Raw genomic sequence first — 17,068 nt, forward strand, 5'->3', positions numbered from 1 at the left:
GACCTCACATGAACTTCTCTGTCTGGCTCTGGCTGGGAGCCACATGAATGGGGACATGAGAATGGCCCTTCCTCTTTTCCCTGTGCTGTTGAGCACTGAAAATCTGATGGCACCAATGTTCCATATAGATACTGGGCCAGTCTGAATTAGATGCATTCTTGCTGTCCAGACTGCTTTGAAGCTGTGGAATATTTCAGCAAACTCTGGGGCAAAGCCGGTTTAACACAGGAAAACCTGTAATACTTACTAGAAGTAGTTGAATGTTGTTGGAACAGGAAGCGGTCAATTTAGGGTGAGTCTGGGTTTTATTTATTTATTTTATTTACAGTATTTATATTCCACCCTTCTCACCCTGAAGGGGACTCAGGGCGGATCGCAGCATACTCATACAGCAAACATTCAATGCTGATTATAACAATGGCAAGACAGACAACAGATAGAGGTATATATAGGCTTTCCCATCTTTCGGTATCTTTGGAGGCTGTGCTCGGTTCTGGCCACCGGGGGGTGCTTTTGCTTCATCTCCCTGCTGAAGAGTTTTCTTTGTTTGTAAACTTTCTCCTTTTTTTCTGATTGAAACACCAAGCTTAAATACCTCTCTGCTTTAATGTGGTTCCTATTTATCTACTCACATTTGTTTTCAAACTGCTAGGTAGGCAGAAGCTGGGCTAAAGGTCAGTAGTCACCCTGACCTGGGCTTTGACTCTCAACCTTCCAATTTGCAAGATTTATTGCAGCTTGGTGATTAACCTGCTGTGCTAAAGCCCGGCCCTTGTCCATGTAGACTCATTTGGAGCCAGACTTTGGGTTTTCGGAAATTGAGATCATCCATTGTTTCTTTATCCCAGAATGCATTTTATATATAAGTGACATGCGAATTATCCACCAAGCTCCAGTTTTAATCTTGAGACTGAAGGTTCTTCTACATCAGACCTGCACAACATATGGCCTGTGGGCCTCATGCAGCTCATGGAAGCATTTGGTGCAGCCCAACAAATGTGCCCTGCCACCCTTCTACTCTGCCATCCCTCCTTGAGACTCCTCCCCTCTCCCCCCCCCCCCCCGTAGCTGAAAGGGAGAAAAAAGCCACGGCATGCACTCTGCCACTGTACTTCATGCTGCCTGCTCACCTCACCCCCATCTCCACACTCCCTGCTCACCCAGTCTCTCGCTCAATCCACCTCCATCACCAGGCTCCCCATTCACCCCATCACATCTCCACGCTCCTAGCTTACTCTGTCCCCAGGAAAGAGAAAAGTAAATAAGGGAGGAATGAAAAAGAGGTAGTGAGGGAAGAAAAGAAAGAAAAAGAAAGAAAAGGAAGGAAGGAAGAAGAAAGGAGGGAGGAAGACAAAGAAAGAGAGAGAAGGGGGAAAAGAGAAGTAAGGAATGAGGAAGAGAGAATAAGAATGAAGAAAGGTAGATAGGAATTAGGAAAAGAAGAAAAATATAAAGAAAGAAAAATAAATAAGAAAAAGAGGGAAGGAATTTAGAAAGTGTGGTGTAGTGGTTTGAACCTCAGACCCACTGGATGACTTTAGGGAAGTCACACACACTCAGCTTTAGAAGAACACAAAGACCAGTCCTCACTGAATAAATCTTGACAAGAAAGTTCTGATAGGGTCGCCCTAAGTCTAAAATGACTTGAAAGCACACAACAAGAATAATAATCCTGATTAGTCATTAATTATACCTTACTTGGAAAGTGAGGTGCTAAAAACATATTTTTGAACTAAACTTTCAAATTTTGGTCCTTTACACCTCAGAAACATAGTACAGTAAATTATCACATTTTGCTAACATTGTTGCCTCTTTGTCCATTCTACCCATTCTTTTAGGGTGGCCATTTGTAGTGATTTCTTGAATCTGCAAGAACTCTTCCAAAGATATTTTAAAAGTTTTTAAAAAAATGGATGCTATCTGTTGAAGTTGATTTTTATATAATGTATCCCAAGGAACATATAAATGAGCTCTTTAATCAATAAGTCTTGAATTGTATTTTGGACACTGGATGAACCTTAATCAGAAATCGTAATATAAGCCACTATATATCCAGCTGTCAGTACATCCAGATAGAGGGTTCCTCATCAACTTTGTTGAAGAAAGAAAACCTGTAAGATTTGCACAAAAACATGTAAGGTATGTGGTTCTCTAAAGTCTGCTTCAGCTGTTTTGTCTGAGGGCCCTTCCACACAGTCATATAGCCCAGAATATCAAGGCAGAAAATCCCACAATATTTGCTTTGAACTGGGTTGTCTGAGTCCACACTGTCATATATTCCAGTTCAAAGCAGATAATGTGGGATTTTATTCAGCTGTGTGGAAGGGGCCCAAGTGATAGGATCCTTCTGTATTTGTCAAATAAGCTACACATGTAGCACTAGGCCAGTGAATTTCCTTCCAGTGATCGCTATCTGGTGTGCTGTATATTTTTATAGATTTAATTTTGGTTACAACTACTCCTTTTAGGCAAAACTGGTACTGTCATGCACAAATATAATATATTTAGTTTTGTGAGTTGCCACCTATGCTATCTCTAAAGCAAACATTCAAACCAGAAAACAATAAAAAGCAAACAGCAAGCCTTGAGAAATAATTTTTAAAATGTTGGGATGGAGGTTCACTAGGAACGACTTGGAAGAGAGGTAAACTGAAGATGCTGCAAGCTAAAAGAAATTTTCATTTCTTTGCTGCTTAACTGGAAATGGGCCACTAGAGCCTGATTTTTTTTTTTTTTGTAGCACCAGAGATTTCCCAGTAAATAAAATTACCATCACTTTTATGATAAATGCAACCATTATTTTCTGGGAGCATTTATATAACAGGTTGAGAGGTTAGCAAAGGGAATGGTTACTGTCTGGCTACAATGATTCTGATATTCATATTCAAAGGGTTGGTTTTTTCATAACCATAACCCATCCTCCCCTATTATCAAAACAATAAGCTGAATGTTGTCCATTCTTTTTGCCTTCTCAAAGGCTCTGAAAACATTTTGAACAGGCTTTAATAAATGGACTTCCATTTTTTAGATAGTAGTAGTGGAGAACTTTTCATCCTTAATTTTGTGTATTGAAACTAACTGTTCCCCTTATTTTTAAAAAGAACTTCCATAATTTTTAAGATGATGGGATGTTTTTATGCAAGATGATTCTGCGAAGGGATTATGAATTGTGTTATTTTTAATGTTCTATTTATTTTTTGAGCCCCCCCCCCCGATGGTGCAGCATGTTAAAGTGCTGAGCTGCTGAACTTGTGGACCGAAAGGGGAGTGGAGCGAGCCCCCACTGTTAGCCCCAGCTTCTGCTAACCTAGCAGCCACATTAGTTGCTAGTCTGCTTCTGGGCCCAATTCAAAGTGCAGGTTATCACCTATAAAGCCCTACACGGTTTGGGTCCATTCTATCTTTGAGACCGCATCTTCTCCTATGAACTGGCACGGGCTCTAAGATCTGCCTTGGAGGCCCTCCTTTCGGTTCCCCCTTTCGGTTCCCCCTTCGTCTCAAGTGCGGTTGGTGAGGACAAGAGAGAAGGCCTTATCGGTGGTGGCTCCCCGGCTCTGGAACGCTCTCCCCAGAGTAGATTAGACAGCCCCCCACACTATTAACCTTCCGGAAAGAGTTGAAAACATTGCTATGGAAAAATGGCTAAATGGTTTCACATCAAACATTGAATGGAAGAATACAATCAAAAATTGTAAATATTATGCATTATTTATTTTATCTTATTCATGTATGATGTCTTTTTGTCTCTTATGGTTTGATTAATTTTGTAATCAGTTATTGTCGGTTGTGTATTTAATTTGAAATATTTACTTGTTTTATTATGTATTTTGTGATTTTATATTGTTGGGAGCTGCTCCGAGTCCTTGCAGGTTATAAATAAAGCTATTATTATAATTATTTATTGTTAAAGCTAAATTCTCCTCTCAATAGTTTCTTTCCTAGATGGGGTTTTCACCTGAGTTTGGAGAAGTAGTTTGAGAGATGTGCAGATAGACAGATATTCAAGACAATGTGGCAGTATTTCTTATAAGGAACCACTGGAGCGTACAGAGAGGCACACTTGTAAAAGAACACTGCCATGTCTCTTATTCTTATAAGAAACATAAAAGAAAAGGGCCCTCCTGAAATCGAATGCTCTGTTCTGGTTTAACATGAAGATCAGAAGACAATTGCAGCAGCTTTGTTCTTAAAGGTTAGCTATCTTAATAGAATATCAACAACTCCACTTATCACATATACAGTGGATTATCTTTCAACACAGTTCTCCCTCTGACAGTTGTTTAAGGCGTTGTTGCTGCAGTAGTTCTCGAGATAAAATTCAAAACTTTGATCATGAATAAATCTATGTAGTTAAGTTATTGCCTTGGCATTTTGTGTCTGTCTCACTTGTGTTGATACAGAGAAACTTGAACTAAGGATCCATACTCATATGATTTAGGAATGGGATGAGTCACTTGTAATTTGCTGTAAGGGCACATCATTATAGCATGTGATTTGTCATAGTGCTATCAACAAAGTCTGGAAACACAGACAAGCAAAGAAAGCATATTGTACTGGAGAATTACATTCAGATCTAGGTAAATGCTAGCCTTATTTGCACATTTTTTCTGACGTGTTCTCTTTTATGACTCATTCATGCTGCTCTTTATGTGGTGGGGCTGAACATTTGCAGTGAACGGGCTTCTAAACTTGTGTAGGCTCCCTGTTCAATATAAATCTCACATTTTCAGTGCCAACTAGTGGCTACCATATCAGTGTGCAGTGGTTCTCAAATGAGTTTGAGCTCAAACGTTAAAGCTTATTCAAAGTGCTGAACCTTTGCAGGGCAACTCCTTTAAAATCAGGGCTAAAGCCAGGAGTAGATAAATGCCCTTATAATCATACTGGAGCCACCAGCCAACCCAGTCAATTGTACATGGTTGAAAATTGCATGGGGAGCATATCTGAATGTAGGAAATTCCCTGCTGATGACACTCAGCTCTCTAAGTTTGGAGTAAAGATGTAAGTTCTTGTTTGTTTTATTTTGGAAAGTGAAGTCAATAAATCTCTACCCCTGCCCCAACTTCCTGGAATATAGTAAACATTGCTTTCATATTCTAGGGAAGTTTATTTGCATTTCAGGCAATGTTGCTTCCATAAGCATGAATAATATATTGCATGACTTTGAATAGCTACTTCTTTTCTGCTTGGACTTTATGAAAGCATGCCATTTAGATGAATTGTTTCCATTTTTATTATAAATAAATCTGTCTAGAGCTTGCTTGAGCCCTCTCTCTCCCTTCGGCATACACCGGCTCCACCCTACACCAACCAAGGAGCCCATGAGTGAAGTAGGGCGGAGCCGGTGCATGCTGCCATAGGAAGCCATGGGGGGAAGCAGTATGATCGATGCTACCCCCATGGGATCAGCTGGTTCTTGAGCCACGTGATGCAGGGCGTGAAGTGCCGGGTTCTCCACGCTCCCCTCTCCCAATGACATGAGAGGACACAGGGTGATTCCGGTGGCTGTTTGACAAGGCCGTCAGTCTCTCTCTTTTCCTATTCACCTTTTTTTTTCCGTGTCAGGAGTGACTTGAGAAACTGCAAGTCACTTTTGGTATGAGAGAATTGCCTGTCTGCAAGGACGTTGCTCAAGGATATGTTTTGATGTTTTTATCATCCTTGTGGGAGGCTTCTCTCATGTCCCCACATGGAGCTGGAGCTCATCTGCACTCTCCCCGGATGGGATTTGAACCTGGCAGCTTGCAGATCAGCAACTCAACCTTCAAGTCACAAGGCTTTAATCCACTATGGCATCGGGGGCTTCTTCCTATTCACCTGATGTAGAACAATTCTGTACAGCTTTTACCAACCTAATCAGTTTGAAATAGCAGAGTATTGAGTCATATATAGTAAGCTCATTACAACTAGTAATAGTTGCCAAAGTTGCCTACTAAGGGCTCCTCTCACTGACCAACCTATTAAGAGGAGGTAGATCCTATGCTTATGTAATAAGTGTATTTTATCGAATGCCTCTTGAAAAGCCGTGAAATGTCATTTTTTCCGGAATCCAAATAGACTCTGGTCATCCTTCATCTCCAAATCTTGCAAACCAAGGACAGCCACACTAAAATAAAATCTAAAAATATATTAAAGCCTAATTTATTTTGTTATATCTACATGTGCATTATTTTAACTGGTTTTAACAGAATAATTATTTAGTACATTTTAGTTCTTTTAAATAGTGATTGTTTTTACTATTGTCAATATTCCACCTCCTCCTCCTATTTATTACCCCCCCTCCCAAAGGCTTGAGACAAGATGCAACATAGATTAAAATACAATATAAAATTTAAAACATATAAAATAATTTCAAACACATAGATTAAAAACATATAAACATAAGGTTAAAACAGAAACCATAGCACATCAAAATCATTCATACCTATAAAAATGTCAATATAAAATTCATCATTTCAAATAAACTGGGAAGAGATGGGTCTTTAATGCTTTTTAAAAATTCAGACAGCTGCTGAATCTCTTCTGATAACTCACTCCACAATTTAGAAGCAGGCGACAAAAAGGTTCTGTGTGTGAGAGTTGCCAGTCTAGACTGTCTAGTTTAAGTAAATGTCCTCCAGATGATCTGAGGGCCCTTCCACACAGCCAGATAACCCAGAATATTAAGGCAGAAAATTCCACAATATCTGCTTTGAACTGGCTTATCTGAGTCCACACTGCCATATATTCCAGTTCAAAGCAGATAATGTGGGATTTTATTCAGCTGCGTGGAAGGGGCCTGGGTGTATTGGGTGGATTGTACAGGAGGAGGTGATCCTGTAGGTAACCTGGACCCAAACCAAGTAGAAATTCAAAGAAAATGACCCACCCACTGCCCAGAAACTAAATGGTTCCTAGTTGAGTGATTTTAGCACCAATGTGATGTGCTCATACCTGGGTGTTCCTGGGACCAATCTGGCTGTCATATTTTGAACTAACTGGAGTTTCCAAATTTAGCATAAAGGTAGCTCAATGTACAGCACATTGCAGAAGTCCAAGCTTGAGGTTTCCAGTGTGTGCACTACCATCTTTATTTAAATTGCTCTGAAATTCTCAGATAAAGATAGGGAGGGATATAAATATATTAGATAGATAGATAGGACCTGATCTAGTAATGCAGATGATACCCCCTCAGTGCTTCTCATTGTACATTTTCCTTGTTCATCTCCTTTTATGAGATACAAAATTAGCTGTAAAATGGAAACATTCATGCTCACCACTGTTTGCTTTTTTGAAAAGACATTAGTACTATCCAACATTCTCATTCTCAGAATGCCAGCTTATAAAAAAGTATGCCATTATATGTTCCCTGGCAGCATAATGGCATCAATATCCCAGTCAGTCTCCAAACAGGAACTTGTGAGGGTTAGTGACATATGCCTCACAGCATTGTGAATCTATGACAATGAGTATTAGACTGAATATCAAAAGAAAAATGAATGACAATGGTACATATTAGACTAGAAGCTATTCTCCCAGGGGAAGTGATGGAATAACTTTTTTGATGATATTTACAGCCCGAGAAGACAAAGGATATGAGTGGAATCGAGATTTATTTCAGAATGCCCACAGGGATACTAGAGGTGCAAAGAGGCCCTTTAAATTACTAATTTCTGTGATTTATGGCTTTGAACTCTTTCACTATAGAATTTCACTGCTCTTAATGTTGCCACCTAATGTGAAGACTGAAAAAAAGCCTTGTGGATTTTGCTTCCCATAGCTATTGTTTGATGTATAAGAGATGTTTTTAAAAGTTTGCACCATTTCATAAAGGGAAAGGGGGGCACCATTTTTGCTAAATGAGTATTATGAAATACTGAGAACCTCTTCCAAATAAGTTTGAGAAATTGCTCACCATCCAGCTAGAATAGAGATTCATATCTGCCACAGTAAACATATTACACATCTAAAGGGTAGGCTAGAAAGTCTTTCACATTACAAAATTATAGCACTTTGATTCCCCTTTAACAGCGATACTCTATTGTATGGAATCCTAGGATTTGGAATTTTTAGAAAGGCGTTTGTGGAGCTTGTTCCTAAAAAGTACCAAATCCATCTGAAAAAAACATTAAGAGAATATGCATTATTTTACTATAAAATGTAATTTTCTAAGCCCTGTATCAAAGTGATTTGATTAATCTTGATAGTTTTGTTCTATGTATAATATTCTACTTCTAGCCAACAATATGCTGTCACCTGTAACTCATTTTTCAATTTTTGGGGGATTTGGTACATTTTGGAAACAAACTCCACATTTAGAATTATCAGCCAGGGAGGTCTAGTTTCTGATAAACTATAAACTCTCAGCTACAGAGTTCTAGTTTCTGATAAACTAAATTCTATAGTTAACTGGAATAATACTGTTGGCATTATATAGCATGAATAGAATCCTGTCTAGTGCTTCAGTAACTGAATGATTACATGAAATCTTTGCTTGTGTTGCCATAACTTAAAAGATCAGCCAGGGATATACAAACACAACAAACGTAAGAGTTCTAGACATTAACTATTTTCAGTATCTTGCTCTCTATAATAGGAGAAATTCAGGGTTAACAAGAAAATTTCATGGAGGCAGAAGTTTTATTTGGAGAGGCATTTGTGTCATTCCACCCACAGTTAGTCTGCCACAATCTCAGATTGATGCATATGAGAGCTCATAAAGAGCAATGAAAAGCTCTTTTTATCCTGATAGCATATCTTTAATTATCCAACATGATTCCAAATTTGCAAAACATTTAAAAAGCAGTCTCAGTATTCATTTATGTTTTGTTTGCAAGTTTTGTGTGTCAAGTATTAGGCCAAAGCTTGGTTGTAGCACATTATAGTAACTTTCATTTTAGGGCAGAAGTTAGGAGGAGTCATTGGTTCTATGTTACCTATTCAGATCTTTGGACAATGTGCAACCTATTTAGTTTATGTTGTTAAAAGTCAAATATTCCGCATTGGAGTTCTAGGAGATTTTAAATAAGTGACTTTTATATGAGCCAACCTGGTATAATTGTTTGACTATGAGTCCCAAGAACAGAGTTTGAATCCCTACTAAGCCATGGAAACCAATTGGGTGACCTTGGGAAGTGACACTCTCTCCACAGACAAAGGACAAAAAAGCTCCGTGAACATATTTTGCAAAGAAAATCCCGTGACAGAGCACTTTAGGCTAGCAATGATCTGAAGGTACACAACAATGTTCCCACAGAAAATTGCATAAAAGGGTTAGTTGAATTCAAAACTATCTGAGTGCATGCATTCACACAAAATACAATACCTGTGGGGGGGGGGGAGCAGTAAAAGGGAAGCATAACCACACTGGAACCATGCTTTCTGACATAAAATTGCAGTTTGAGTAATCCTGAATTTGACTGGTTTATCTTAAATAATTCTTTGAAAATCTAATCCAATTAATATTTCTTAACATCAATAGAACAAGTGCAACTGCATTTTGATTCCTTTGAATTTTGGGCACACCATTAAATCTGTTCTAGAAAACAGCCAGGCATTTCAGTTTGGAGCCCCACATATCTATAATTTTGTAAGCAGTCATTTCATAGTCACACAATTCTTCACTAGTTACTTCAGTAAGTGAGATGTTCATTACTTACTATGGAAACCTTAAACCGGTGTGTTCAAGAGTTTAGTAAGGGCTTAATCTCTGGTAAATGAATATAGGAGTGCAGCTATTCACATCACAGCTTTGGTAATTGGGAATTCTTGGGAAATGATTTTTGGGAACATGAGGAGATCAGGGTGAAGTAATCTCCATCTGTACTGTATTCATAAGCAGATCTTTAGGTTAGTTGAAGAACTGAGCATTTGAACAAAGAGAATAAAAGACAATCTTGAGCTGTAAACTCATTGGATATTTTGGGGGTATAAGAACTCCATCTGCTCAGAACATTCTGCCTTTCGTACTGTATGCTAATTCCATCCTAATTCACTTCTCCACTACCTTCTGTTCCTTCTACATTTATGTAACATTTGTTTTACTGGTAGAAATAGTATAGACTAATATATTTTTCTGAAGCAAATATAGCTGGCAAATAGAATATAAGCATTCAATTCAAAATGTATACACTTTTGAAAGATAATAGGCAGCCTTTATCAAAACACACAAAAGTACCTTTTTCTAGTCTTAGGAAACGGAAAGGAATGATTTCAGAACACATTCATGCTGTTATATTTACCATCAACTCAATTTCTACTTATGGTGATCTAATGAATATAAGACTGACCTGGTTGGATCTTGCAAGCTGAAAGAAGCCAGGGTTTCCTTGATTGAATCAAAATACCTGTAGTGCAGTCTCCCACTTTTCCAAGCATTATAATCTTTTCTCATGAGCCACATTGCGCCATAATAAATCCAAAGTACAGCAGTCTGAGTTCATTGATTTTTGTTTATAAAGAGTGACCCATTCCTTTGTCTTCAGGAAAATACAGTAACCTGGATGATTCTGACTTTAATATGGAAAGATATGTCTTTATACTTGAAGTTCTTATCTAGTTCCCTTAAGACCACTCTACAGTCCAAGTCTTATGATCTCTTGACTACAGTCTCCACTTTGAATAATGACTGAAGCAAAGTATAGGAGAGAAAACAATAATGAAATTACTAATGGTAAATACTGTTGTCTTCTGTGCAAAAATGTTTTCTGTGAAAAACACCTTTGCAAATTTTCCCAAATTGTGAAGATTCTTGCCACTCTAGGAATCTTTTTAATGTGGTTTTTGACACTTGACAAACATGGTTTTTGATCACTTTTTAAAATGTTTTCTATCCCTTGGATGAAACGTTACATCCATTCTGGAGAGATGGGTTAGTGTGCAAGTAAGTATATTGCAAATACAGTAGAGTCTCACTTATCCAACACTCGCTTATCCAACGTTCTGGATTATCCAACACATTTTTGTAGTCAATGTTTTCAATATATTGTGATATTTTGGTGCTAAATTCATAAATACAGTAATTACTACATAGCATTACTGCATATTGAACTACTTTTTCTGCCAAATTTGTTGTTAAACATGATGTTTTGGTGCTTCATTTGTAAAATCATAACCTAATTTGATGTTTAATAGGCTTTTCCTTAATGCCTCCTTATTATCCAACATATTTGCATATCCAACATTCTGCCGGCCCGTTTATGTTGGATAAGTGAGACTCTACTGTATTATGCTTTTAAAGATAACATTTATCCCTGATTCATTTTAATACCTTAGGTTCACCACAAAAACATATTGGAGATACTTCCACAGAGTAACCAAATGTGGTATAATTAATTATTCACCATTGGTACTGTATTTTCTTTTTAAAGTTTTTTTTTATTATAGAGGGCTTAGCATGCAATTTCTTTAATTTCCTGATTGGTGTTGCTACTTGTGATTATTAGTGAAAGCACTGCACAAGATTTGTTTTTAAATATATATATATATATATATTTATTAAGCATTTCCAAATAAAAATAGAAAAAATACACTGAAAGAATGGGAGTGAAGGAAGAAGAGAACAAAAGAAAAAAGGGATAGTAAAGGAATAGTAGAGTTGTTATTAATTCATTAGGTAAAGGTAAAGGTTTCCCCTGATGTTAAGCCCAGTCATGTCTGACTCTGGGGGTTGGTGTTCATCTCCATTTCTAAGCCGAAGAGCCGGCGTTGTCCGTAGACACCTCCAAGGTCATGTGGCTGGCATGACTGCATGGAGCACCGTTACCTTCCCGCCGGAGCGGTATCTATTGATCTACTCACATTTGTATGTTTTCGAACTGCTAGGTTGGTAGGAGCTGGAGCTAACAGCGGCTGCTCATGCCACTCCCGGAGTTTGAACCTGGGACCTTTCCGTCTGCAAGTTCAGCAGCTCAGCGTTTTAACACACTTCGCCACCGAAGAGTTAATTAGACAACTCTTTACAAATATCTAATATGTTATTCAGAGAGAACAAAAAAAATGAAAGTGGGTTTGTTGGGACAGGAGGTGGGTTCTTATATAAAATTATCATTGTTACTAAATCTTCATCTTTATTCCATTAACACACATTACAAAAGATAAGATATTGGAGATTCTATATATCCTCTATAACAAATCTAATTTTAAATCTAATAGGCTTGTGTAATTCGGCTGGAGGGTGATCCATTTTTGGTATCTGAATTAAGTTGTGCACCCAGATCCATTTTCGGGAACCTCCCAAAAATCCAGAGAGCAATTTTAGGCTCAGAAGGGACTGTAGGAAAGTGTCTACTCTTGTGCTAAACTATGATCTTACCTGGACATTCCATCTTACACATTTTTCACGAGCACCCCAGATCGTAAAGAGTGAAGATAGGTCTAGTATGGAGCTAATAGAAATATCTGTTTTCGGCTAGGCAACTGAAAGATCCAGGAAGATCCAGCCAGGTGGTGGCAATGGGGAACTTACAAGGCTCCCCTTTCTGTACCTGGGATCCTTTCCTTAATTCATTTCAAGGGAGCCTGGGTTTGAGGAATGGAGGGAAGCACTCTTCCTGGGACCCTTTCCTTTGTTGCCTTCAAAGGAGTCTGAGTTTCAGCAATGGGGTTAAAGATCATCCTTCCTGGGACTCTTTCTTTTCTTGCCTTCAAAGGAAAGGGTCCCAAGAAGGGTGCTTCCTTAAGTCAGTTGCTGAAAGCCAGACTCCCTTGAAGGCAAGAAAGGAAAGGGTCCCAGCAAGGGTGTTTCCTTAACATCATTGCTCAAATCCAGACTCCTTTGAAAGGAAGAAAGGAAAGGATCCTAGGAATGGAAAGGGGAGCCTTATAAGTTCCTCATTGCTGCCAATTGGCTGGATCTTTCCAGATCTTTTGGCTGCCTAGCTGAAAACAGACATTTCAATTTGCCGATTTTTGGGAGGCTCCCAAAAATGGATCTGGGTGCCCAATAAAATTAGGATACCAGAAACGGATCACCCTCCAGCCAAATTGCACAAGCTGTATATGTATATGTATAAGAAGGGTTCCCACTCTTCTGAACACATTTATGTATTTATTTAATTTAAATGATTTAAATAATTTGAAGCCAAATTTGATTTATTTGATTGGGCCATTTCCTTGTTATATACCCTCAGTCTTTGCACTACACAAAGACAAGATTTGTTCTTACTTATTCAGCCCAGACTGCATGAGAGAGTGTTTAAAGGCCATGACAGTAATGTCTTCTTTATTTCAATGAGTTTCTGTGGTCCCATGCAGTTTTAGTAAGCTTCAGCAGCCAAGTTATGTAGCTATGATGTAATAAATAGTGAACACAACAAAATGAGACAGATGTATTTTAAAATTGTGGAAAGCAGTGCCTGCCAACAACTGTCACTCTGCTGTCTCATCATATTCACTTATCTTTGTTAGTACATAACCTAAGAGGCAGAGAGGCTGGGTGCCATAAAGAATTACACTAGGATTATAGAACACACACACACACACCCTAGCAGTGAAAGAAAACAGCTGGCAATTTGTGACTAGGGCAGAGATAGATAACTCTTGGTCCTGAAGCATGGGTGCATTGCCAACCTTAATATAGCCACTGGGTTTCATCACTGGAAACAACAGCCTTCCCATGGGTCATAATAGGCCTAGCTCCAGGTTGAAGGGGTCTCCCATAGAAATCTGCCATCCTTACCAACTATTCCAATTTGGCAGGAACAGTCCTGATTGATCTTCTGTTATTCTACTTTTCACAGCTTTTAGAATGTCCCAGTTTCACTCTTTTCCTCCACCTTTCCCCTTTGCCCACAACTTACTTCAACTGTGGCAAACTGAGTTCAAACTATAGAAGTAGTTTGTACTCAATTAATTCAGTAGTGGGAAAGGAAAGAAAGAGGGGGGATCTTACTTTGCCTAATAGGCTCATGCAAAAGCGAATGGTTCATGTGTTCTTCCTCATTAAGCTATTTTGCCATTGTGAGCATACATTGATGTTACTTGGCAGTATGTCCTGGTTTTCATCTGTGAATTGTTGAAGGTTATGATGGCCTCACCAGTCACAGGCTAACTCCTGGTACTAATGAGTGTCTACATTTTACCTTTTTAAAATTCCCAAAGTGTTTTCAATAGAACATTGATCTGGCACTAGAAGCGAAGTAAATTCTAGCACAGTCAGGCCTGGTTGCAATGCAAAGGGTCCTAACGGTGGCTTGAAGGTGCCAGGCCATGACTCAAGGTCTGTGTCATTCAACATAGACACTAATTGTTGAAATAAACCTGAAAATGTTATAATAAGGTGTAGTGATGAGTTATTCATCTTGATAAATTGATTAAGAAAAACTATCTAGTTTTTGAGGTAGATGAAATCCAACTTTATCTACCAGTGCTTTTTATTAGACCTTGTGACTTCTTTTCCTTGGGGTCATATAACTGGAATCACCCTTCTTGGAAAAGATCAATGCCTTGACAAGCCTGGCTCCACAAATATAGCTTGAGATGGGGACTGTTGTATGTGGGAGTGGATACAGGGGCACTTCCATGATGATATGGGAAGAAAATACAAAAAACTGTGTAATGCATAGGAACATTCTGCCCTATGAGGTTTTATATTTTATAACTAGCTCAAAGGATGCATGGAAAAGTTGTGATCTTTTATTAAGTAAGTGTGTATGTGTGTGGGGGGGAGGGTTGACTTCAACTTATGGATATATTAAACATAAACAGGAATCCAATGAATATTTTTGTTAATTACAAGTCTTTGAAATAGTTTTAACTAGAGGTCCCTCACAAGAAAATACTTTAATTCTCATGGCACATTGAGTCAACTCATTCTAAAGTCCACATGTTACTTAATTACTCAATTCAATAATTTAATAACATATGCTGAATTACACTTGATTAATTATGCGACATGAAGCTAACGAACAATTTTGCCTGTTCCTTAGAGAATTTTTACCCTTGCTGTATTAGAGAGCTAAATCTCTGCACTTCATATAAGCAAACTGAGGCTTTTGGAAACAAGGCTTGAAAATGTTACAACCTTTGTGGAGACTGGAGAGCTACCGCAATGAACCCGTTTGACTAGCATATAGATAGAATCTGTAATATTAAGACTGTATGACAGTTAACTGCTATTTATTTATTTATTTCATAAATTTATATCCCATTCTTCTCACCCCCGGGGGGGAGGGGGACCCAGGGCGGCTTCATAACTGGTAACTAGCAGTTATAGTTATAGCACTATATTTCTCTTTAACTGCTATGGCAGTATCTTATGGTATTCAGAGAGCTCTTGGGCCTCATTAAACTGTAAACACCAAACTTCAACAAAATGGTGCCATGGCAGTGAAGGCAGAATATAGCCCATAACAGTATAGTTGATAAAGATAAAATAAACTGTACCAAGAAAAGCTTGAAGTATTAAAGTGGATGGGGCAAATGATAACCCTGTTTCTTAGGGTAGCTGTTATGATTGAGCCTCATGGCTCTGTTTCTGACAGACGTGGGCGTAAGACTCCTCGAGAGTCAGATACTCTCGAGGAGCGAGAGAGAAAAAGACTACGAGACATATTTGCAGCACCATCTGACGAAGAATCTTTCGAAGGGTTTACGGAAAGAATGGAGGAGGGGTTGGTTAGCTCAGAGGAGGATGAGATGGATTGGACTCGGGTAAGGGAGGAATTGGGTGCCACTGGCCATGATGGGACAGAAGATGAATGGGGACCTTCAGGATTAGACCCATGGCTTAGCTGGAGGGATGGGACGGGATCCACAGCTGGAGATGCTGTTGGGCGTAGTCAGAGGTGTTCCAGCTCTGACGAGGAAAGTGATGAGGAAACGCCCGGGTTAAGGAGGACAGCTGACAGTGATGAGGATTTGTAACTGGCATAAAATGGGGCTTGGGAGCAATTGCAAATTGCGTCGGGCAAGGTAATCTGGGCAAACGCTTGGGATTCGTGTGTGTGTGTGGGACGCTTCCCTGAAGACTTGTGTGCTTTCCTGTGCTGAGACGTAAGTTGATTGGAATCCAGGGTCAGACGGCGGGAGGGATTGTGTGGGCATTTGTTTGTGCAAACCTGTGCTTACTCTTATTAGCTTGACCTTCCGTCGTCTTCTTGACGGACGCCATCTCCTGCTTTGAGAACTCGGACTGAACTGACCACGGCTTGTCTTCCCCCCTTCTTGGACTTGGAAAAACTACAAACGTCTGCTTCTGGCTTTGATCTACGGAACGGAACTGGTCTACTCTACTGCTAAAATCCCTGGCTGATGTGTTCGTGTTGGAATCCTGTCTGCTGTGTGTGTGGGAGCGACGCAAGTTACTCTAAAAACAGTGTTGGCAGCAGAGAGGAATCTGCTGCCAATTAGTTGCATTCTTTGTATCTTTTGTTCCTTGGCTTTCGTTTTGTTTATACCCAGGCTGAAGAAAGCAGTTTGTTTTTACCCGGATTAAACTCCGGTTTAATCCGGTTTATCTTTTGAACATTTACTTTTGCCCCTTTTTGCTCCTAAAGGCAAAAATTGCCTGGCCCTTGTGTTTTACGGGCATTTTTGAGTTCTGTAATCTAATAAACTCTGTTACTTTGAATCTTGTGGCGTTCTGTCCTTGACAGATTGCCCGACGCCATAAAAGGTTTATTGCAGCAATAAACCCGTCAGGAAGACGATGGATGAGTTAAGGGTCAAATTAGACCAATTGCAAACGGCTTTTACCGTTAGCCAAACAGCTCATGCCGTGAAAGGACATGTTTTGACTCCTGAACGCTTTGACGGAACCAGGTGCAAGTTGCCAACCTTTTTGGCACAAGTGGAGCTTTATTTTTCTCAGCTCAGTGTTCATGCTTATCCTACAGACACTAGCAAGGTGGCCTTTATTTTGAGTTTGTTGACCGGTCCCGCAGGACAATGGGCCACTAATTTAATTTTGGGAAATGACCCAGTCAAGGACAATTTGAATAATTTCAAAAAGTTGTTAACTGATACTTTTGGGGATCCTCTCCGCACGGAGAACGCTGGGTGGGCTCTGTATCGGTTGAAACAGGGAAAGGGGACTGTTTTGGATTACTTAAATAAGTTTAACCTGTATCGCCACCAGCTGGATTGGGGG

Source organism: Anolis carolinensis, chromosome 3 (genome assembly GCF_035594765.1).
Source record: "Anolis carolinensis isolate JA03-04 chromosome 3, rAnoCar3.1.pri, whole genome shotgun sequence".
NCBI classification, from domain to species: Eukaryota; Metazoa; Chordata; class Lepidosauria; order Squamata; family Dactyloidae; genus Anolis; species Anolis carolinensis.